This window comes from Peromyscus californicus, unplaced genomic scaffold (assembly GCF_007827085.1).
Source record: "Peromyscus californicus insignis strain IS unplaced genomic scaffold, ASM782708v3 Scaffold_1__1_contigs__length_55948999, whole genome shotgun sequence".
NCBI classification, from domain to species: Eukaryota; Metazoa; Chordata; class Mammalia; order Rodentia; family Cricetidae; genus Peromyscus; species Peromyscus californicus.
The window spans coordinates 37,743,932-37,766,034 of NW_026294492.1; the positions used below are offsets into that span (position 1 = coordinate 37,743,932).

At 48.8% G+C, this 22,103-nt stretch overlaps 1 long non-coding RNA gene across 10 annotated transcripts; it reads right to left on the reverse strand.

Annotated features, from left to right (window-relative positions):
• Window positions 1-2,696: 2,696 nt before the first annotated feature.
• LOC128115627 (uncharacterized) lies at window positions 2,697-21,750 on the reverse strand. Of its 10 annotated transcripts, none has more exons than XR_008220230.1 (5): window positions 21,557-21,750; window positions 19,582-19,689; window positions 5,639-8,012; window positions 4,728-4,921; window positions 2,697-4,603 (listed from the first exon to the last, which is right to left on the reverse strand). It is a non-coding gene; the product is annotated as an uncharacterized LOC128115627 (long non-coding RNA). The 10 variants fall into 10 exon arrangements; XR_008220234.1 differs by having other exon boundaries at window positions 2,697-3,588; window positions 4,030-4,603; window positions 4,728-8,012; XR_008220235.1 differs by having other exon boundaries at window positions 2,701-4,603; window positions 4,728-5,761; window positions 7,926-8,012.
• Window positions 21,751-22,103: the final 353 nt, after the last annotated feature.

Here is a 22,103-nt window from a genome sequence, read left to right on the forward strand (position 1 = left end):
CACTCAAGTGCTAGTCTGTGCCATCCTGGCATGCCGTTTACGAGGCACTGGGGATCGAACCTAGGGCTCCATGTATGCTAGGCAAGCGCTCCATCAACTAGCTCTAGTTCTAGCCCCTTAAGCGATTTTTGATGCTAATTGTTCCTTGTCCCCTAAATCCATGGTTTGGATTTGGGATAGAAGATACCCAAGCAAGACAAACGTCAAGGACCAGAATAATAACTAGTAGAAAAAAATAATAATAAATGCTGTGCCAGGATCTGGACCAGCTCGATGTGGACAATGGAGGGTGTCTATGTCTATACTGCTTTCTTGTCTACCACCCAGTTAGTGTTGTTGGGAATGGGCAGGGGTGGGTAGGGCTTCACCCAGGGTGGTGGAAGCGAAGCCCCCCCTCCCCCACACTGAACTGGTACCACCTGTGTGTCATCCAGAAAGTTCCAAATACTCTTTCAAACATTTCAGAATGCATTTTAATATTTAAGATCCCAACCTCCTTATTTCATTATTTTTCTAAGAATTATTTTTGGGCTGGAGAGATGTCTCAAAGGTTAAGAGCACTGATTGCTCTCCCAGAGGTACTGAGTTCAATTCCCAGCAACCACATGGTGGCTCACAACCATCTGTAATGAGATCTGGTACCCTCAACTGGCCTGCAGTCATAAATGCTGTATACATAATAAATAAGTAAATTTTTTTAAAAAAAGAATTACTTTTAGCCGGGCGGTGGTGGCGCACGCCTTTAATCCCAACACTCGGGAGGCAGAGCCAGGCGGATCTCTGTGAGTTCGAGGCCAGCCTGGGCTACCAAGTGAGTTCCAGGAAAGGCGCAAAGCTACACAGAGAAACCCTGTCTCGAAAAACCAAAAAAAAAAAAAAAAGAATCAAAAAAAAGAATTACTTTTGCACGTGTGTGCACATCTATGTGTGTGCACATCTATGTGTGTGCAGATACATGTGTGTGCACACACACAAGTGAATGGGGAGGTCAGAGGACAACCTTGGCTGTTGTTCCTTGTGAGCTGCTCTTCTGGCATTTTGAGACAGGGTCTCTCCCTGGCCTGGCACTCACCAAGTAACCTAGACTGACTGACCAGTGAGCCCCAGCAATCTGCCTGCCTGTCTCCCCAACTTTGGGATTACAAATGCACATGCCATTATGTCTGGCTTTTTCAAAAAATATGGGTTCTAGGGATTGAACTCAGTGTTCAGTTGGAAGGTCTGCTTCGGGCCCCAAACCCCCCCATTCCAAACTCCATCCCTCTCAGAAAGTCCACCAAGGGGCAGCTCCTGTCCCAGAGCTGTTTAAGATCCCGCCTACAGGGTATTTAAGCTCTGGTCCCAAAACCTGCTACTGATTTCTTCTCCTCCTCCCCCACCTCACCTCTGGGGGCCTTGAGAGTCACCTGAGAATGCTTTACTGAGATAAGCCTGGTCCTTTACTTTTTAACTTTTTGGCTTGATCTGGCTTATTGCGTCCGTGGAGAATCCCACTACCGGGGATTCAAAAATACCTATCACTCAGGACCTTACCAACTCCACCACTTCAAATTGTTATTGATCTGAGCATGGCGGCCCACACCTTTAATCCCAGCACTCCACAAGCAGAGGCAGGAGGATCTCTGTGAGTCAGAGGCCAACCTGGTCTATGGAGTGAGTTCCACACCAACCAGTGCTGCAAAGAGAGATCCTGCCTAAAAATCAATCAATCAATCAATCAATCAGTCAGTCAATCAATCAATCAGATAAAAACATTGATATGATTTTAAATTTTCTTCTTTCTCTTCCTCTGCTTATATTTCAGAGGCAATTCTTTGGTTGTTTTGCTATTTGTATGTGTTTTGTTTTCTGAAATAGGGTCTTCACGATGTAGCCCAGGCTGGAGTCAGACTGTCTCCCACTTCCTTCTTCAGCCTCCCACATTGAGATTACAGACTGGGGCACTATGCCTGGTCCTCCAAATACATCTTATTACTATTTCTGCCATGTTCAAAACAAAGATAATCCTGTTGTTACTCGACCTGGACTACACTCGGTTAATAGATTAGTCCTCGGGAAACTTCTCACTCTGTAGAGGACACAAAAGTGTTACTTCTACCCGCCCTAGGGACTTCGGCCGAGCCTGAGAGTCAAATTACCTCAGATGAAGCGCAGCATAGAAAGCTATTTAACGTGACTTACGTGACACAGGAGCCCACGTAAGGAAATAAAAAGGTAGATGAAGCAGTGAAGAGTTGGACACAGGTCAGAGTGTCACGAAGTAGATTGTGGACATACGGCAAGGCAAGGGGAAGCGGGCTGGGGAGCCAACTGTGGGAATGAGGGTTAGTTTCCAAGGCTGGTTTGTGTACAGATTTCTTTCAGCCTTAATTCGTGTCCTGTGAGCATGCCCTTCCCATCCCCAGCACCAGGAGAAGGTCTCTCTAATGGGAGTATTATTATTATTATTATTATTATTATTATTATTATTTCTTCTTCCTTTCTGGAAGAAAACTGTAGCATCAGAACTTTTCTTACTTCCATTGTTTTTGGTGATGGTGGTGGTTTTTTTGTTGCTTTTTGTTTTGTTTTGTTTTTTTGGCTTTTTTTTTTTTTTTTTTTTTTTTTGCTTGTAATTCAAAATATACCAAAGTGGTATATTTGAGATAATATCTTCTAACCCTCAATCTTTCCAAAATTGAGCCTTCATATTCCACTGAGACAGTCTAATATAGCTTAGGCTGGCCTTGTTCATGGTGTTTTTTTGTTTGTTTGTTTGTTTATGGTTTTTACAGATAGGGTTTCACTGTGTAGCCCTGGCTGTCCTGGAACTCACTCTGTAGACCAGGCTCAGAGATCCACCTGGGATTAGTGTATACAGCCACACGTGACTCCAAATTGGTTCTTAATTTCTTCCCTTGGAGGTTTATTTGAAACAAAAAAACTACAAAGTTTTACTATATTTGAAGTGTGATAGCACATGCCTGGAATCCTAGCATTCTGAAATCAGAGGCAGGAGGATCAGAAGTTCAAGGACAGCCTGAACTTAAGGCGCTTCCTCCATAACTTAACTCAAAAGTGGCAACAAAAATGGCTACCTTGATCAAAGTCAACGTACACTCCAGGTTTTGGGGTCTTCACTCACAGGAAGGCAATCTCTATTTGAGACCAACTAATCTGGAACTCTCCTGAGTTCTATCCAGTCAGCAGTGAGTGTACCAAAAGACAGTCAAGCAAGGGAGGAACGTACAAGGCATAGAACGTGATAGCGACATCACACGGTCCCTGGGCATAAGCAGGACGCCACTCTGACCGTCCTCTCTCTCCCTCCTCCTCTAAAGACCCTCCTGTGATTGGCGTCTAGTCCTGTGCTCAGAGAAAAAGAGTCAAGATCCAGAAATGCAAAGAATCTGAACAAACAGGCCTTGCCAAGCTCTTCGCAGATCCTTGCCATCAAACAGATTCCTTGTGTCCATTCTTCTACCTACGCAGAAAAGCAGTTTCCCCTGGGTCTTCTGCTCTTCTTGTTTGGGTTTTGTTTCTTCAAAACAGGGTCTTATTTTATCATCCAAGCTGCCTTTGAACTCACAATTCTTCTCCCTTTGACTCCTGAGTGATGGAATTATAGGAATGTGCCACCAGGCTTTGGGGCTTCATTTTTTAAAAACTGTATTACATTTATGCATGTGACTCTCTCTCTCTCTCTCTCTCCCTCTCTCTCTCTCACTTCTCTCTCTCTTTCTCTGTGTGTGTGTGTGTGTGTGTGAGTGTGTGCACGCATGCTCGTACAAGTGCCCTGGTGTACAGACGAGGCTCAGAGGACAGCCTTCAGGAGCTGTCTCTCTCCTTCCACTGTGTTGAGGCAGGGTTCTCTTACTATTGTGCTGGCTGATCCCCCTGTCTCTTCCCCCCTCTCACCTTGGGAGTTCTGGGGTTACAGATGTGTGCCACCAAATCCCGCTTTTATACTCTGTGAGTTCTGAGGACTTACCCATTGAACTACCTCCCCAGTCCCAGGGCCTTCGTTTTCAAAGACTTCTGAGGACTTACCCATTGAACTACCTCCCCAGTTCCAGGGCCTTGGTTTTCGAAGGTTTCCGTGCCACACACAGCTTCAGTTAAATCAGTTGTCCTATTTTTCTCTTATTAATCTGTCTTTTGTTACAGAAGTATCAACTACGACCTTTGTGGTGGATGAATAGCTTTTTGTCCCCTACAGAGAAAAAGTAAGGAACATGGATGCGTTTGAGGAAAACACGGTCCTTCCACCTTTTCCCAGCTGTAGTTCTTCAGGCTTTCTTCTTACCCCGCAATCATACGGGGTCCCGAGCTTCGATGGGTCTTATGCTTGGTTTGACGGTGTTAATGTTGACACACTGGGATTCCTAGTCATTTTGAAAAGGAGATCTCACTGTTTTACTTTGCCTAGGCCTCCAAGTTATACAGATAGTTCCTCCCCCTTTGCGACACTTGGAGCTTCAGAGCCAATAAGCGGCAGCCTAAATCACACTTGGGGTTGACTGAGGGGTCAAGTCGGAGTAAGGCTGGGTGCAGCCAGGCTCATTGGCAGCTGCAAGGGGCTCTTCTCCTCCACATCCAGCAGCAGGCCGGGCCTCACTTCCACCTGTAAATAGGCCTGGATGGTTGGTTTCTAAGAGAACGCCTCACAGAGGACTCCTTCCTCCTCCAGGGCCTGCCTCCCAGAGCCTGGACTGTAACACAGCCCGCTAAACAAACCCCCTGCATACCTGCTGCCCGTTGTCTGGACCGCCTCAGATGCAGGCCTGCTCAGTGTTTCCTCCATTAAGACCCCAGAAGTGAGCAAGCAGTCTGCATTCTCGCTCTGGACATCTGCCTCTCTCAAGGCTTCCAGAGTGTCTGGACCTGCAGCGGAGAGCCTTCCAGACCATCTAGACTTCTGGGTGTAGCTGGGCCACTCAGACTCAAATAAACACACAGACGCTTATATTATTTAAACTGTTTAGCCTAATTGCTCAGGCTCCTTGCTATCTAGTTCTTATATCTTAAATTAACCCATTTCTATAAATCTATACCTTGCCACGTGGCTCGTGGCTTTCCGGTACTTTACATCCTGATCCCCATGGCAGCGGCTGGCAGCGGCTCTCTGCCTCAGCCTTCTTCCACCCAGTCTTCTCCTCTCTCCTGGTCTTGCCTACACTATCCTTCCTGCCTGGCTACTGGCCAATCAGTGTTTTATTTATCAATCAATCATAGCAACATATATCACAGCACACAGGACATCCCACAGCATCTGGGCCTGAGGAAGCTGCCACCGTAGGAGACAAAGGCTCCTGGGCTATGATCTATAAGAGCTTCTTAGAAGGCAAGCCTTGCAGGTCTAGCATGGGAGTGGTCCCTCCAGAAAGCTCAGGCCACACATTCCAGGAACCCCCTTAATTCCCTCGTACTCCCCACTTTGGCCTGGAGGATGGAATCAGCTTGAGCAATAAAGGCTCACTGCTGAGAGGTCCTTTCCCAGGATGCATTGTTCCCCTAGGCCTGCTTGCAAGGACTGAGGCAGCAAGAGAAGGTTCCTTTGTGGTTTCACAGCAGAAAGAGTAGACACAATCTGTTTAGCTGTTAATTTAACTCCATCCATCCATTTATGTGTTTATCCCTTCATTAATTCACCACTTACCGAGGGCCTATTCAGGGACCAGCTGTGCCCAGTGCTGTGATGACTGCTGAGAGCTGTGAGACTTGCTGGCCTCCAGCAGTGGAGATCCAGATGGGCCCAGGGAAAGGGAACTGCTGTTCTTCCCTAGGAAAGCAAGACGCCCGCCTAAGGGTGCAAAGTTAGGGGTCAAGTGGAGAGAAGTTGCTGGGAAAGCCTTGCCCTACCCAGATTCTCCTTGTCCTAGTAGATGGCAGCACACCACACACACACACACACACACACACACACACACACACACACACACACACATGCACAGACATCAATAGTAGAATCCAGTAACATGGAATATAGTATGAGCAGTACAGATTACGCAGCCTGACAGTAAGTGCCGAAGAACAGTGTGACAAATGATTCCCGAGGCATGCTATTTCAAGAGGTACAAGGATTTTTTTTTTTTAAATGAAAATAATTAAGTAACCCACAGTCCCCACACTGGAAACACCCATTTCTAGCTGGACAGTCACAGGAAGGGTGTGGTAGCAACAGGGAGGGAAGTCACTGAGCCCAGTCCAAGCAATGCCACCTGGATTGAGTCAGAAGAGTCATACCAAAAGAGCCTGGAAGGTGACTCGGGCAAGAGAACGGTATGGAAAAATCGGATTGTCTAGTGTGGTTGACATGCATAGCAGGAAGTTCTCAGAGGCAGGACGTAAGGCTGGAGAGGCGACTGGGGATTGCCTCACACAGATCCCCCTGAAGGAAATGGCGTCCCTTGTTCAAGGCCACCAAAATGATCTACTAGGTAACTCTCCGGGCTTGGAGGAGGAGGGGTGGAGGAGAGCATGGCAGGAGGACCAGTTAGGAAGCAACAGTAATTGTCCACACCAGAAGTGGGAGGCCCGAGTTAAGCAGGAGCAGTTATGGAATATTCTTTTACACTGTGTGAAGGTAAGTCACTGTAACTGGTTTAATAAAAAAGGTGAACAGCCAATAGCTAGGCAGGACTTTCCAGGCAGAGAGAATCCTGGGAAGAAGAAGATGGAGTCTCCAGACAGACAGAGAGGAAGCAGGATGGAGAGTATGGAAAAAAGGTAACCAAGTCACATAAAAGGATATAGATTAAAAATATGGGCTAATATTAAGTTATAAGATCTAGTTAAAAACAAGCCTAAGCTATCGGCCAAGCATTCATAATTAACCAGAAGTCTGTCATTATTTTGTGAGCTGGTGGCTCCAAAAGAAAATTTCATCTACAAGGGTCAGTTGGGAGGGGGAGGAGAAGATCCACTGTCCCCGTCACCTGGTGTTCATGGTCTATGCTTTCCACCCAGTTTGTTCCCAGGTATCCTTCAGATCCCATCTCTGGGTCACTTCACCTGACCCGTAGACTAGGGCAGGTCTCTCTCCTGTGCCCTGGTACAGAGCTGGACACCTCCATTCCTAACTCTTGCCAGTCATCATCCAGATTTATTCCAGAGCTTATCTGGTTCGTAGCTGAGGTCCTCACTCACGCAGGAGGCTGTTGTGAGGGCCCTGGGAGCCACGCCCGCCTCACTCACTGCTCTCGCTTCAGTCTGCACACATAATCGGACTCTATCAACATTCCTGATTTAACTGCTGTTTGGAAGCCCTGGGGAGACTTAGAGAGAGTCGATGGGAGTTGGGAGAGCTGACATAGACTTTATAGGCAAGATATCAACACACAAAAATGAAAATAACATCACATGACAGGACAGTAGCGACAAAAGGCACTGTGTCGTGAGCCCAAGGACGGAGCAGATAGTGCGCGTTAAGGAAGGAACGTATCAGCTGGGATGTTGTTGCCAGCAAGTAGGCAAACTGGGGAACTCAAATCAGAATCAACAGCAGAGGGATTGATTCTCTCATAGCAGAGATTCAGGGGAAGGGCAGGCTTGGAGTGTTGACTTCAGCAACTCAAGGAGCGTTTTCTCTCCTCCTCTGCCATCCTCCAGTGGGCTTTATCTACAAGTGGGGTGGCAGGATGCCCACAGCATTTCTGGTCATGGAGCGATACTGTTGAAGAAGGAGAGAACCCTCCAAAATATTTCCCCCAACGTTGAGTCCCATGACCATTTCCAAGCCAAATGCTGACGAGAGAGGTAAGATTCATGCACTAAGAAAATTGGACTAGCCAGACATGGTGGTACATGCCTGTAATCCCCGCATTCGGCAGGAAGAGTGCCAATTTGAGAACAGACCGAACTGTATCTCAAGCCATTGTCTGAAAAAAACAAAACAAATAAAAAAACAAACAAACAAAAAACGACAACAACAATAAAACCAGTACCTTGTGCGGTGTGGTGGCGCACACCTTTGATCCCAACAGTGAGCGGCAGACCCAGGCAGCTCTCTGTGAGTTCCAGGCCCTTCAGGACTATAGAATAAGACTATATAAATCCAGACTCTATATAAAGTAAGACTCTATTATATAAACAAAGCAAGTAAGCAAACAAACAAAAACAAACCAGTGTCTCAGAATGTAGCTCCATGGTACAACACTTTCTTAGTATGCACAAAGCTCTAAGTTCATTCCCTAGCAACAGGAAAAGAAGGGAGGGAGGGAGGGAGGGAGGGAGGGAGGGAGGGAGGGAGGGAGGGAGGAAGGAAGTAAATCCAGACTAAGTGCAGTCTCCCTGTGGTCATACCCTGAGGCCACTGCCTTATACATTGTAAGGGAAGAACAAATACCCGGCCAGAAAATTGGGGTCTTCTAGACATGAATAAAAGGGACATAAAAACCAAGCATGCACTACAAACACTCCTTGGTAGACCTAACATCCCCTCTTACCCTTTGACCTACTCAGAAGTGCTACAGTATGCGGAAAAGACCTAGAAACGACCCCACAGAAGAAATGCTAAAGTTAAGGCTTTGCAGAATTAGGGAACTTATTTGAAAGGAACGAATAGCAAGGAGAAATAGGGCCCAGAACTGAAGATGAGCCAGGCTTGCTCCAGACATGCCTTCTAAGAGCTAGTGTTTGAATCCAGTTAAACCTAGGTCAGGAAAGACTTGGACTTTGATGGCCAAAAGGCCTGGATTCACACCCTTTGCTCTACTACTGTAGTACTTCACCCTCTCGGGACTTCCGCTTCCTCCTCTAAAGGAGTGAAACTGGAGGTGCCGTGTCCCCAGAATATGGTCGAGAGCACTCTGCACTGTTTGGGAGTCTGCGCATGGATGGCACACATGATTGTTTGTGTCCTTCCTTGGAAAAGGAGGTCACATATGAGTTGACAACACAAACTTCAGAAATAGAGGCACGGGCCTGGCCATGGATACCCAAACTTGGAGTGTGAGATTTCATTTTAACTGGAGTCTTGGAGGAACGTGGGGGGTCTTGCCTTGTGTTCTCAGTTTCAAGATCTTGACTCTTGTTAACATAAACTTTGCCTGCAGGTGAATTAGGAGGGTCACTGGGTGGCACATGGACCCCCAAAAAGGGTCCATCTAAGTGTCCCAGTCATCCAAGGCTGCCCAAGGAGATCAGAGCACTGTGTTAGAGGATGTTGAGTGCTTTGGATGTGGGTAGATATGTGGACAGATCCTCGTTAGCATAAAGGTGATGACATATAGTCCCCATAGCTTCTCAGAAGCCTAGAGGGCAACACAAGAAGGCCTACTCTAGGGGGCTGGTTTGGGCAGGTTCCGGCTTCTGGCTTCTGCAGGCCGATGGCAAAAGAACTGGTTTTGCCTCAGAGTCACTCAGCGACCTGCAACCTCAGCATGGGGGCCTGTTGGCCGCCTCCCGCTTTGGTCTTGCTGGGCCTCACAGGTATGAGCTGCTCAGGGCACAGACTGTGTGTCCATAGATGCTTGTGTGGGGCATGACGGTGATAGCGACCTGGGGGGAAGCTGCTCCACATGTTGTGGATACAGGATCTTGATCCTGAAAGAGATCTCCTCCCTAAAGAACCTAGAGCGAGACACACACACAAAGGCAGAGACACACAGAGAGAAAGGCTCAAACATGAATTTGAAAACCATCAAGAACCTCAGCCACTGGCAGGGGAGAGGGAGGGACTGCTAATCTGTTGTGGGGGCGGGGGGAAACGTTGCAGGGCATATAGCGCAGTAAATACTGCACAGTGCTTATGTAAGAGAGAACATCAATTGTCCCTGCCAAAGAATGGGAAGGATGCTTTCTAAAGTTTACCAGAAGGTTAAACCCTTCCCAAGCCTCTCTGCCCATTGGTCCCAAAGCTCCACAGCCCTGTGGGTTGCACAAGCCAAGGGCGTCGCACTGCCCTGCTGCAAGCATTAGCAGCTGCAAAGGCCACCACTGCAGCGGTTCCTTAATGGAGCTCCCCCACTCCATCTCCTGGCCTGCATTATTAATGCATTAGGTCATCGCTCCTTGCACTTGCTCTTGGCTGCTGAAATTTTATAGAGCAGTGTTATTAATTGAAACAATTAGTGCTGGGGAATATCAGCCCAGCCATGTCAGAAGGCTGGAGACACACAAGGCAAGGATCTCTCCCTCTCTGGGACCCCTTCTCCCTCACGCTCATCCTCTTCGCCACTCCCTACCTCTCTTGTTTCTCTTCCTGTTTTCTCTTGCTCCCCCCCCCCCCCCCCCCCGCCTCGTCACCCCCGCCTGCCCCACCCCAGCGACCGGGGAGCCTGAGAGAACAGTCCTCACTACCTTTCCTCAGCCTGCAGTCATTCAGGCATCCCTCAACATGGTCCAGCAGGGCCGGGAAGCAGCATCGCAGACCACCGGCATCACTGGCTGACTGCTGCCTGAATTAGATGGAAACCTATCCTCCGAGCGCCTAAGTTAGCTCAGAGTCCCCCGTTAGGGTAGAGGAATGCAGGTGAGAAAAGACGTGGCGCTCACTGCCCGTCAGACCCATTCATTCATTCATTCATCCATCCATTCATTCATTTGTTTGTTCTTTCGTTCATTCCTTTCCCCTCTGTGTATATCTAACCTTATGATAGGCACTGTGAAAATAAATGAGGAGACTGAGCTCCGGCACCCGGGGCTGGCATGACAGCCAGAAAGAGCAGTCAGAACCTGAAAGAACCACAGCAGAACGGTCCACTCAAAGTACCCACAAGGAGTGGGTTCCTTCAGGGATTGCCAAGCCCCTTAGTGCACCTGGTGTGGCCCAGACAGGGAGAAAAAAGGCCCAGAAAATGGAGAGGTCGTCCAGAGGAAGGGAAGGGAGGTCCAGACAGGCTGGGGCTCTGGTGAGCAGGGAGAAGGAAGGAGCAGCTGAGCTGTTGTGGAACTGGGCACCCAGGAGGCATGGAGTAGGTCTCTAGCCCAGGCCAGTCCAGCTGGAGAGGAGGCCGAGAAGTGACTGGGAACCTGGATGGGGGCCAGGACACCCGGACACCAGGAACCATGCCTCTGATCCCTTCATCAGAATCAGCAGCAGCACCTGAGGAGCCAGAGGCTCACATTCCATATAAATCCAACAGATACCTGGATGGAAACACGCAGGGTGAATGGTCACTCATGACACTCCCCACATCCACTGCCCCCTTCAAAAGCAGGTGCACTTTACAGAAACAGATCTCCCCAAAGTCCAAAGGCCAGGGGTCCACTTGGGTATCCTAAGTCCCAGTGGGAGTGCGTTGTTGAGGTTTTTTATTTTTCGCCTTAGGTTTTTTTTTTTCTGTTATGAAATGTATCAAGCATGTAACAGACAGAATAGAAAAACGAATCCTCATTTTACTCCAGCTGGGCTTCAAGAATTGTCACATCAGGCCGGGCAGTGGTGGCGCACGCCTTTAGTCCCAGCACTCGGGAGGCAGAGCCAGGCGGATCTCTGTGAGTTCGAGGCCAGCCTGGTCTACAGAGTGAGTTCCAGGAAAGGCGCAAAGCTACATAGAGAAACCCTGTCTCGAAAAACAAAAAAAAAAAAAACCAAAAAACCCCAAAACAAAATATCAACTCATGCTCAATGTTTCTCCCATCCTCCCCAGCTGTCTGGAGGGCCAGAAGGATATTCTCCCAAGATAACAAACATCTTTTCAAAGAAAAGTCTACTAACATTTTATTCTGGTTTTTTTTCTTTAGAAAACCTCTCTATTCTCTGTCAGGCACAGATTATGATCATACGTGAGGTTAACTTCAAAATGAGGGGAAGGTCTCTTTGTTAAACTCTCCCAATGTGCCAGGGCAGAAGCATGGTGTTCTTTACTCCTCCCAACATCTGAAGAAGTTAGGAAAATCAAGGGGTGACAGAAAGGTCTCATTCACAGAGGCCCACAGGGTCCCAGGCCTGTTCGTACACTGCATTACCTCAGTCTCCTTATCATTATTTAGGGAAAGACTGAAGCCGAAGTAGGAAAAGGGCAAAAAAGTCACTTGGTGGTAGCGATATACTGTGGGCAGGATGCTGATGGCTACCCTTGGGGTCTGAGCCTGGATCCCCAAGTTCTGTTTACTACTTTCTTGGCCTTGCGTGCCTCTCTCCTAAAGTGTTCGTGTTCAGCATCCTTTCCTCACACCCTCAGCGAAGCCTGCCATGTAAGGGCTCCAAGCACGGCGTGCCTAGTTACCGGACACAGCAGACTTCCTGCAGCATGCCAAATGTAAAGCTCTGTGCTGTCCAACATGGCGGCCACGCGTGCTTACTGAACCCTTGTCGCAGGGCTCCACCTGGAAGGCCTTGAGATGCCAACTCCAAAAGCAAGGCTTTGTCCTTCAGGAGGAAGGAATTCTGGGAAGTATCCAAGCAAAGAATGTTTTGACGGGGAAAGAGGAGGCTTTAGGTTTTATTGGCTTATTGATTTGATTGATGCCATGGGCAAATCATGACTTGGACCATGGACCCTGGTTTAAACACGTTTGATCTGACTTCTCACTGCCAGCCCTGTGAAGCTGCGAGTTGATTATTCAGAAACTGAGGCTCATGAATGGTGATATCATGGGATTCAGGAGTACTGAAGCATTTAAGTCCATGTCTATCTTGTCACAAAACCTCTGAGTCCCATGGTGCTGCCTCTGAGAAAAAGCAGCAGCTTTCAGCATAGAGTAAAGGGTCAGAGGGCAGTGAGATGTCTCCTATGCTGATACCCCGGAACAGTGCTGCCACTGAGGAGGGGCTAAACAAATCCTTGCTCACTTAAGTTGGACTAGGTGAAAGAAAGTTCTTCATCTGTGCTAGGCTGCCAGAATCTAAGTCTGGTACAGGACTCCAAGAAACCTGTTTTCTCGAATCAGGCTTTCAATCCAAAGCTCTTGCAGGCTCAGTGGCAGTTTATGGTCCATTATAGCCTAACTCTTGGCAGGATCCTCCCCAGGACTGTGTCTAGGTCACCTGGAGGGGACAGGTGTTGAACCCTAGCTCTGTGAAAATGGCATTGCTTCTTGCCTTGTCCTAGGGCCCTTGCCTGTCTTCCGGTCCTCTCAGCAGTGCCTGAGAGAATTTCCAGGCAAGAGAAGAAGCCTGGACCTGGCATCTAGGGCCTCACAAGCCAAGGTGAGATACACAGAAGATGAGGAGGCCCCATCTCCCGAAAGTTACTTTGTGGGAAATCTGCCCTGGTACACACCTATGAGGCTTTACCTTGCTGCCCTCCCCAGCTTGTACTAAGTTAGAACGGTACTTTCACAGCTCCCTCCCCACAGCCAGAGAGAGCCTCTGGTTAGAAAACTTGGAGAAAAGCACCTGAGATGCTACTAGAACCCCAGGTCTCCCTGACGGCAGAGTGGGTGGAGCCAACAGACTGTCGTCACTAGACAAGATCATTCTGGCTAATTTCCAAACCAACTGGAGACGGTTCTTGATAGGTAAGAGGGAAGGTCTTTGGTCTACAAGCGTTTCCTGGACACTCCTGTGAGTTCTCAAGTTTACCAGGAGCCAAGAGGCAGACAGCAGCGGAAACTCAGTTTGAGAGTATGTACATCAGAGCCGGGGTGTAACTCAGACAAGAGAGTGTACACCTCAGTTACACAGAGAGCCAGCCGCCAGCCTGCACTGCATGTGACCCTAACTCAAACCCACAAGCCATGGGACTGGAAAGAGGACTCAGCAGTTAAGAGAAGCCAAGCTCAGCTCCCAGCACCCAGCTCCAAGTGGGTAACACCCTCTTCTTGCCTCAGTGCACACCGGCACACACATGCACACAGATACAAATAAAATATTTAAGAAAACAAAACCAAGTTTTTTTTTAAAAAATGCACACAGCAGGTTAATAGTCTGCTGACAGACCTCCTGGGTTTAAATTCCAGCTCTGCCACCAACAACAGGCTAGCTAATCTCAGACAAAATGTTGGTCTCTGAGTCTCCCTTCCAGATTGCTTCTTTTTTTCTTTCTTTTTTTAGTGCTGTGAACTGAACCCAGGGCCTCATGCATAATAGACAAGTGAAGGCTTCATTAGCCTGAGCTATACTCCCAGGCGCCTTTGCTCAGAGGACAGTGACTTAAAACCATAGGCTTTAGCAACAGACAGACCTAGGTTTGAAGCTAGCTTTGTCATTCCTTAGCAGTGGGTCTGGGGGAAGTCTGGCCTCTTTATGTCTTAGTTTCCTCACCTAGAAAATAGAAATGGTTCCAGGTGTGGTGGCACACGCCTTTAATCCCAGCACTCCAGAGGCGCCGGCAGATCTCTGTGAGTTCAAGGCCAGCTTGGTCTGCATAGCGAGTTCCAGGACAGTCAGGAATATGGAGAGAGAGAGAGAGAGAGAGAGAGAGAGAGAGAGAGAGAGAGAGAGAGAGAGAGAGGGAGAGAGAAAGGAAGGAAGGAAGAGAAGAAGGAAAGAGAAGAAAGAAAATAGAATGATCATATCTTACATGGTTGTTACAAGAATTAAATATAATAAGCTGGGCATGGTGGCACATGGGTGCACATACCTGAAACCCCAGCACCTGGAACGCAGAGACAGGAAGATCAACATTTCAAGGCTATCCCAGCTACAGAGCCAGTTCAAAACCAGCCCGGGCCACCTGAGATCCTGTCTGTAAGTAAATAAACAAATCAAACAGACAGGGACTGCAGAGAAAGCTCAGCAGTTAAGAATGCTTGCCGCCGCCCTTACAGAGAACCTGGGTTTGCGCCCAAGTACCCACACGTGGCTCTTCCCTACCTATAACTCCAGTTCCAACAGCTCCAACACACTCTTCTGGCCTCTGAGGGCACCAGGCACGCATGTGGTGCATATACATACATACATACATACATACATACATACATACATACACACACACATACGAGCACTCACTCGTACACATAAAAACAAATATTAAAAACAAAAAACTTTAAAAATTAAATATATCATTCTCTGTCTACAGCTTGGTAGATCTGAGACACGATCTGAGTCTGTCATCTGCATTCTGTTAGTCACTTGTTTACCTAGGATCAGATATCAGACGGGAGAGAAGAGGAAGTGATGGTAAGAGGGGTGTGTGTGTGTGTGTGTGTGTGTGTGTGTGTGTGTGTGTCTCAGAAAACATGCTGGACCAGAGGGACGGTGGGGTTGAACAGGAGTGGCTGGGACTTGGGGTCTAGGCAAACCTTCAGGGTCACTGTGCATTTGTATACATGATGGTAGGCTAAGGGGGCTGGATCCCACTCGATCCCACTCCTCCTGCCTTCGAGATTTGGGTCTCTGCGTTCCCTCTACTGCGAGGTCCCCAGATGGCATCTGCTTGGGAATTCCTCCCAGAATCCCTGGAGATGTAGCCCTCCTTGATCGCAACCTCATGTTGGGTCCCTAAGTCTCTAGCGTAGGGATGCAACTCCTCTGAGCTCCTTTCTGGTTTGTGGGGTTCCAGGATCTCTGGGCAGCTGAAGGAGACGTGAACAGTGCAAGAGGAAGAAGAAGGTGTGTGAGTCTGAGGACAAGCTCTTAGGAACATTGTTTTGTCTCCCAAGAACGCGCTCTGCCCAGGCTCCACCAGCCACAGTCTACAGACACAGATCCTGCACGGTAATAATGAGTGTGAGGTCAGAACAACCCCTGGCTTTGCTGTGTGCTGGGAGAGGGAGCTGGTCCATGGCTTCCCTCTGTGAGCTACCCTTTCCTACCCGCCTCTCACTTAGCCCAGCTCTTCTGGCCTCTGTATTCTGTAGTACCTTTGTAAAAAGCTTGTTTTTATTTTACTTATTATTAGTGCGGAGGGTGCGTGTGTTCAGGTCATCCTGTGCTACACAGCTAGACCCTGTCTCCAAATTAAAATATAACACAAACAGACAAGGGGCAGGTAAGATGGCTGAGAGCGTGAAGACAATTGTCATATAAGTCTGATACTCTGAGTTCAGTTCCCAGAACCCACAGTGAAGGAGAGAACCAACTCCCAACGCCTCTGACCTCTGCTCATGCTCTGTGACACACACACATTCAACGCTAATACATACACATCACACACACACACATACAAAAATAAACATAACAAATAAGGGGCGGGCCTCACATGGCTCCACCCACCCTCCCTGAGGATCTTGAGGCTATTAATGGCTGCTAGAAGAGAAAGACATTTCCTTCAGTGGTGTAGCTGCTGGTACAATGCCCATGTGCCTGTAAACAACTCTAAATTCAGTAGGTCACCAATGAGTGACTCATTGATCACACATACACACTGACTTTCACACACACACACACAATTACACACACATGCGCATGCACACTCATACACTCACACACTCTCATACACACACTCTCATGCATACACACACATATACACTCTCATACACACATATACACACTCTCATACACACACTCACACATACACATTCACACACTCACATACACACATACACACTCTCACACACACATACACTCACACACATATAAACACACTCACACACATACATTCACACACACTCATATATATATATACACACACACATTCACACACATATGCTCACACACATATACACACTCTCTCATACACACAATACACACACATACACACACTCACACATACACTCACACATACACGAAAACATGCAAGAAGAAGGGAGACTAGTAAGGGAGAGGAAGTGGGTCAGCGGGAGTGGAAAGGAGCAAAGGAGTAACGGGTGAACATGATCAAAACATATTATCTACCCATTATTATACGGAATTAATATACTAATAAAAAGTCAAGAAATAAACAGTCTACTCCATCAACATCTCTACAATGAGTTCTCTGACTCAAGGGGATAAGGGAACCCTGAAAGCCCTCTCCACTGACCCCCTTCCTCCCCGACCCCTACCCAGCGTAGTCAGGAGGAAATCCTGGGGAAACCAGTGAAGAAACACCATCCCTCATCTAGTCCAGCCCGAGCTCAGGAGTGGAGACTGCAGGAGGGAAGCCTAGTCAGTTAACCAAAGTCACATAACCATCACTTCCTAATCACCATCACAAGCACTAAGTTGCCGGAGAGGGGAGGAAGTGTATTGGGAGGGCAGGCACTGTCCACTGTCAGTGGGCCGGAGAAGGGACTGTGCTGGTTGGGGAGGCGGGAAACGTGAGTGGGACTCTGTGGGACAGAGGCAGGTCACTGTGGTTCAGGGAAGCGCATGGGTGAGGCTGGTGTTAAATTCCAGACAGATAAACAGCAGCAGCGTGGTGCCAATGGAAAACTGGGATGGAGCTGTGATCAGGGGCGTGTCAGCAGGGCTGGGGTGCAGGCTGAGATCAGGGGTGTGTCAGCAGGGCTGGGGGCATGCTCTCCCCCCCCCCCCCCCCCCCCCCCCCCGTGACCAGGTGAGGCAGCTGCTTCCCTCCCGGTCTGTGCACTTGAATCTGCTGCTGGACCCCAAGTGTGTGTGACTTTGACAGCTTCATGGAAGACTGGAAGCCAGCTAGGCCAGCCCATAGGCCAGGGCATAGGGTACTAAGCTATTGACTGGCAGCAGGGTTACATTAAAGATTAATCAAGATAACATTTGAATAAGAAGAATGGAAGGCTAAGGAAGAGGTACTCTGAGGGCAAGTGGTGGGAGATGATAACTACGTCAGGGAAAGGTTCTGAGTGAGGCCACACAGATGCTAGGTCATCCCGGAGGCAAGATTTGGTCTGTTTGGTTTGTTTAAATATGACGAGAAAGGTGGCTGGCTTTTGGAGAAGGGCCCTGAGGGCTTCTGTAAGCCTTCATTTTCCTACCTCTAAAATGGGCACAGGAGTCAATTCTGTCGCCATTTGTGGGTTGCTTGCTATAAGGAACAAAATGAAATAAGACTGGGATCCACTGAAAACGTTTTCCTCAGGCAGGAATCATAACCGACTGTGCCCTCTGAGGGAGTGTAGTGTGTAGCACAGTCCTGAAGCAAAGTAAAGGCAGATGGACATCGGAAGTACGCACCTTGCCTGAAGTCCTCCAGATTTACAGGTCCGGACTGAATGACCCCCACGGATAACTTCAGTTTGTACTCCCAGAACTACAGTGTAGGCAGATGATGACTATGCCATCATCCCCACAGGGTATATATTCTAAGGAGATCTCAAGGTCACTGCCAGTGGGCATTGTGGTTCACACTCAGAATCCTAGTGAGTAGGAGGGAGAATCACGAAGGCCAAAAGTGTAAGGCCAGCCTGAACTACAAAGCAAAACCCCGTAGCAGAAAAACCAAACCAACAGAGGTTGGCACAGGGGCACGCGGCTGCAATCCCCGCATTTGGAAGGTAGGAGGAGAATCAGTAGTTCAAGGTCATCCTCAACTACATAAGGACTTTGAGACCAGCCGAGGTTACGTGGGACGAGGGACCATCGGCTTGAGCGTTCCTCAGTGAGACAGGTATTCCTGTCTCTAAAACCCCAAAACCAACCAACCAAAAAGGAACTGCCCAGGGCTGGAGACGTAGCCCAGTTAGGTGGAGTGCTTGCTTGGCGTGCATGAAGCCCTGGGTTCTGTTCCCGTTGTCAAACAAACTGTACTCTGTAATCCTACACTCAGGTGGTAGAGACAGGAGGGTCAAAAGTTCAAGGTGATCCTTAGGTACACATTGATCCTGTGTTTAAGAAAAACAGAATGGAACAGAACTGGGTCTCGAGTGAAGGCTCAGCAGTTGAAGGCACTTGCTGCTCTTGCGGAGGACCGGAGTTCAGTTCCTATCACCCACATGGGGTGACTCAGATGCGCCTATAACACCAGTTCTAGGGGATTGGATACCCTTCCTGGTCTCTAGAGGTACCTGCACTGACACTCACATACCCACACAGAGACACATAGATAAAAACAAAATAAACCTTAAAAAAAAAAATAGCAGGGTAGTGGTGGTGTATTCCTTTAATCCCAGCACTTGGGGCAGAGGCTGGTGGATCTCTGTGAGTTCAAGGCCCAGCCTGGTCTACAGAGCGAGTTCCAGGACAGCCAGAGCTGTTACACAGAGAAACCCTGTCTCAAAAAACAATAATAATAACAACAACAATAATAATAATAGCTAATGAACGGAAGGTGTTTAGACCAGCGTCTGGTGTGGATCCAGTGTTAGCTAATGGTGGCAGCCACCGGAGTAGCCATTTGGCCGCCAGAGACGTGGCTTTGGTAAAGGCTATAATTAAGACAAGTTCGCCACAGTACTGGCCTTCTTGCATAGTTTGAGCTCATACCTCCTCTCCAACCTTCCTCATATCTGTGGCCGGCTTAATTATTTGTCCCTATGGTGTTAGAAGTGACGGCTGGGTCATGTCACCAAGCTCCTACTCTGCCTCTGTCTAGCCATTTTGCTGCCTGAATCTGAAATACCCAAATGTTACTCAGACATAGCATTGGAGTGTCCACGGGAGCCCAGAGCCCCTTTGGGGAAGTACCACAGGTGAACAGCTTTGGTCACAAAGGACTATGGGACCCAAGATCAGGACATCTGAAGCCACAGGCAAACTGAGCCCTTTAGAGACTCTCTCGGGGACTTGAATATGTGGGATAGCCTTGGAAGCTGAAGGTGAGGGATCGGTCATGACTACAATGACCACGTGGTAGCATGCACAGAATGAAGCGAACTATCCATGGGTCTCCGGACGCGAACCAGAACATCTCATAAAGCAGCATCTCTCACCTGTGGCACTTTCGGGGAGAATGGATGTTTCTGTCTTTACTGAAAGACCCGAAGGGGCGCGAAAGACAGGAAAGAGGATCCCAAAGGCTGCGCAGCGCTTAGAACTCACTAAAACCTCGGGAGAGAGAAAGAAGCAGTCATTAAAATGAACAGTGGGTGGCTGGGGAGTCTCCGTGGCAGCACAACTCAGCTCGACCTGCAGCTCTTCCCTCCTCAAGGGCGCGTGGGCATCTGGGACCAGGGGCCATCAGCTCAGGTGGTCCCCCGTGCACCACAGGTATTCCTGTCTCAAAGAAAATGAGCTTCCTACAGAACCAGGTCACTGTTCAACCAAGGGTCTGCCGGCGAGGTGGGGTGAACTGATGAACTCTGTGGCTGAAACAGGAGTCTGAACACTGCTTCGACACCAAGCCCCTTGAGCAAGTACATTGTCCTCTCTGGGCTTCCGGTATCTCCTCTAAGAAAGAAGATCTAGCCCAGCTCTCCAGCTTCCTGCACTTTAATTGTTCATCCCAAGAATCCGCAAGACGCGTTCTTCTACCCTTAGGCATGGTGGCAAACACCTGTAATCTCAATACTCAAGAGGAGGACTGTTAGTTTAAAGCCAGCTTGTGCGGCATAGCGAGACCTGGTCCTAAAAAAAAATAAAAATAAAAATAAGTTAAGGCCCAGTGGCATATGCCTCTAACCCCAGCACTGGAGAGTCAGGGGCAGGCAGGTCTGTGAGGTCATGCCAGCTTGATCTACATAGCAAGTTTCAGGCCAGCCATAGCTACCTAGAGACATCCTGTCTGAAAAAATAAAGAAACAAAGGCAATCTCCTTTACTCCATCAGCCCTTGTCCTTCCTAGCAAGCCAAACTATTAAACAAAGTCTGTAAGTCCTTCAGCTTCTAGCTTTTATCTTCCTTTCCTTCTCGGACATAGTACAAACCTGAGTGGAGACCCTCAGCTACAACAAGGTAGTTCATGTGGCCAAGAGTGGATGGGTTCCAAAGAACACATGACAGAATGGGGGAATAGGGGAGGGAGCATTTCCTTTGCCTCTTGAGGTTCGTGTAGACACCCTGCCTGCTTAGAACCCGGCATGTTCAATTTACCTCTGAAAACACAAAGGAGAAAAACAACCGTTTCCTAACAACCCTGGGCCTCCTTGCCTCTGTTGGGGGCTGGGCTGCAGAGAGAGCTTGAGGCCCTACCTGGGCCTGGGGCACTGGGAACACAGAGGCCGTTTTCATCCAGCCTTCCGAGTTTCCTTTTGTGGCATGGTGCTGTTAAAAATATTCCTCCCTGAAGGTGCTGGGGCAGCAGAGCAGATGTCCCTGACTGAGCACTTGGGAAGGAACTATTAAAAGGAACGTAATTAGGTTGTCATCCTGGGGCCTCCGAGCCAGGCTTCCGAACACCATCCTGGTTGAAAGTTTTCCAGATGTAAAATATTGCAGAACCAGATTTGCCAAAAGGGCTGTTAATACGCAATAGGAACAGGGTGGGTGCAAAAAATCCAGAAGCAGAAGAGCTCTGTAGTTCAAGGTTGGCCTTGGGCCCTGAGTCATTTTCTCTCTCTCTTCCCCATCTGAGTTCCCAATTCTGTCTCCTCCTTTCTCCCTCCCCCATCCTAATTTGCTCAAGAAAAGCCTCCATCAGTCATTTACCCCTTAGCACAAATGAATGCCACGGAGTTTCCCGAGCCCCCTCCAAACGGTGGGATTCAGGCCTGAGCTCTGAAGCGTTTGCGAACAAAAGCTTCGTCTTCCTTTGTCAGGCTGACAGGCGCTGGAGCGGAGGTGGGGGGAGAGCCTTTCTAGTGACCCTGAAGTCACACCGAGGCAGCCACCTACCTACTCAGCTGCCCTGATTCCTAGCTTCGTCCGTCGTACCTCGGAGGCACGTCTGCGGTACTCACCCCCCCCCCCCCCCGCCCGCCCGCTCCATCCTGCAGGCTCCTCTAGCCCCTGCCAGCACCTGCCACTCACCTATCTGTACCTCAACTTTTATTTATCGAGAGCTTCCCTGGCAAGGAGCCTGCTGAGTGGTAGAGAGCGCGGGCGCGCGGGCGCACGGAGAGCATCGACAGAGGCCATGCTTGTCATCCTGGTGGGAGACAGCGCGGATGCAGAAAGACACTCATCCGGCAGTCACAGAAATAAATGCAAAATAATAACTGCCGAAGGAAGTGTGTGGTGGGTGCTGGGAGGATGCGCCAGCAGGAGACTAGCCTGTCAGGGAAATCAAGAAAGGTTTCCTAGATACAGCGATGACTGAGCCGAGATTGGGAGGGGGGGGGGGCACTCAGTGGTTTGTTAGGACCCGAACAGCTTGCTCAAAAGCCCTGGCTGCGCCTTAGAGGAATGATCACAATGTTCATGAGATCCTTCTCCTATTGGACTCTCGGATTGGACACAAGGTCTGTGCACCGAGAGGGGACAGGGCAGAGGCAAGGAATGGAGTCTGAGACCAGCAGAGACACCTGGGACAGGTGGGGGTGGGGAGGTGACCCCACGGAGAAGCCCAGCTGTGCTA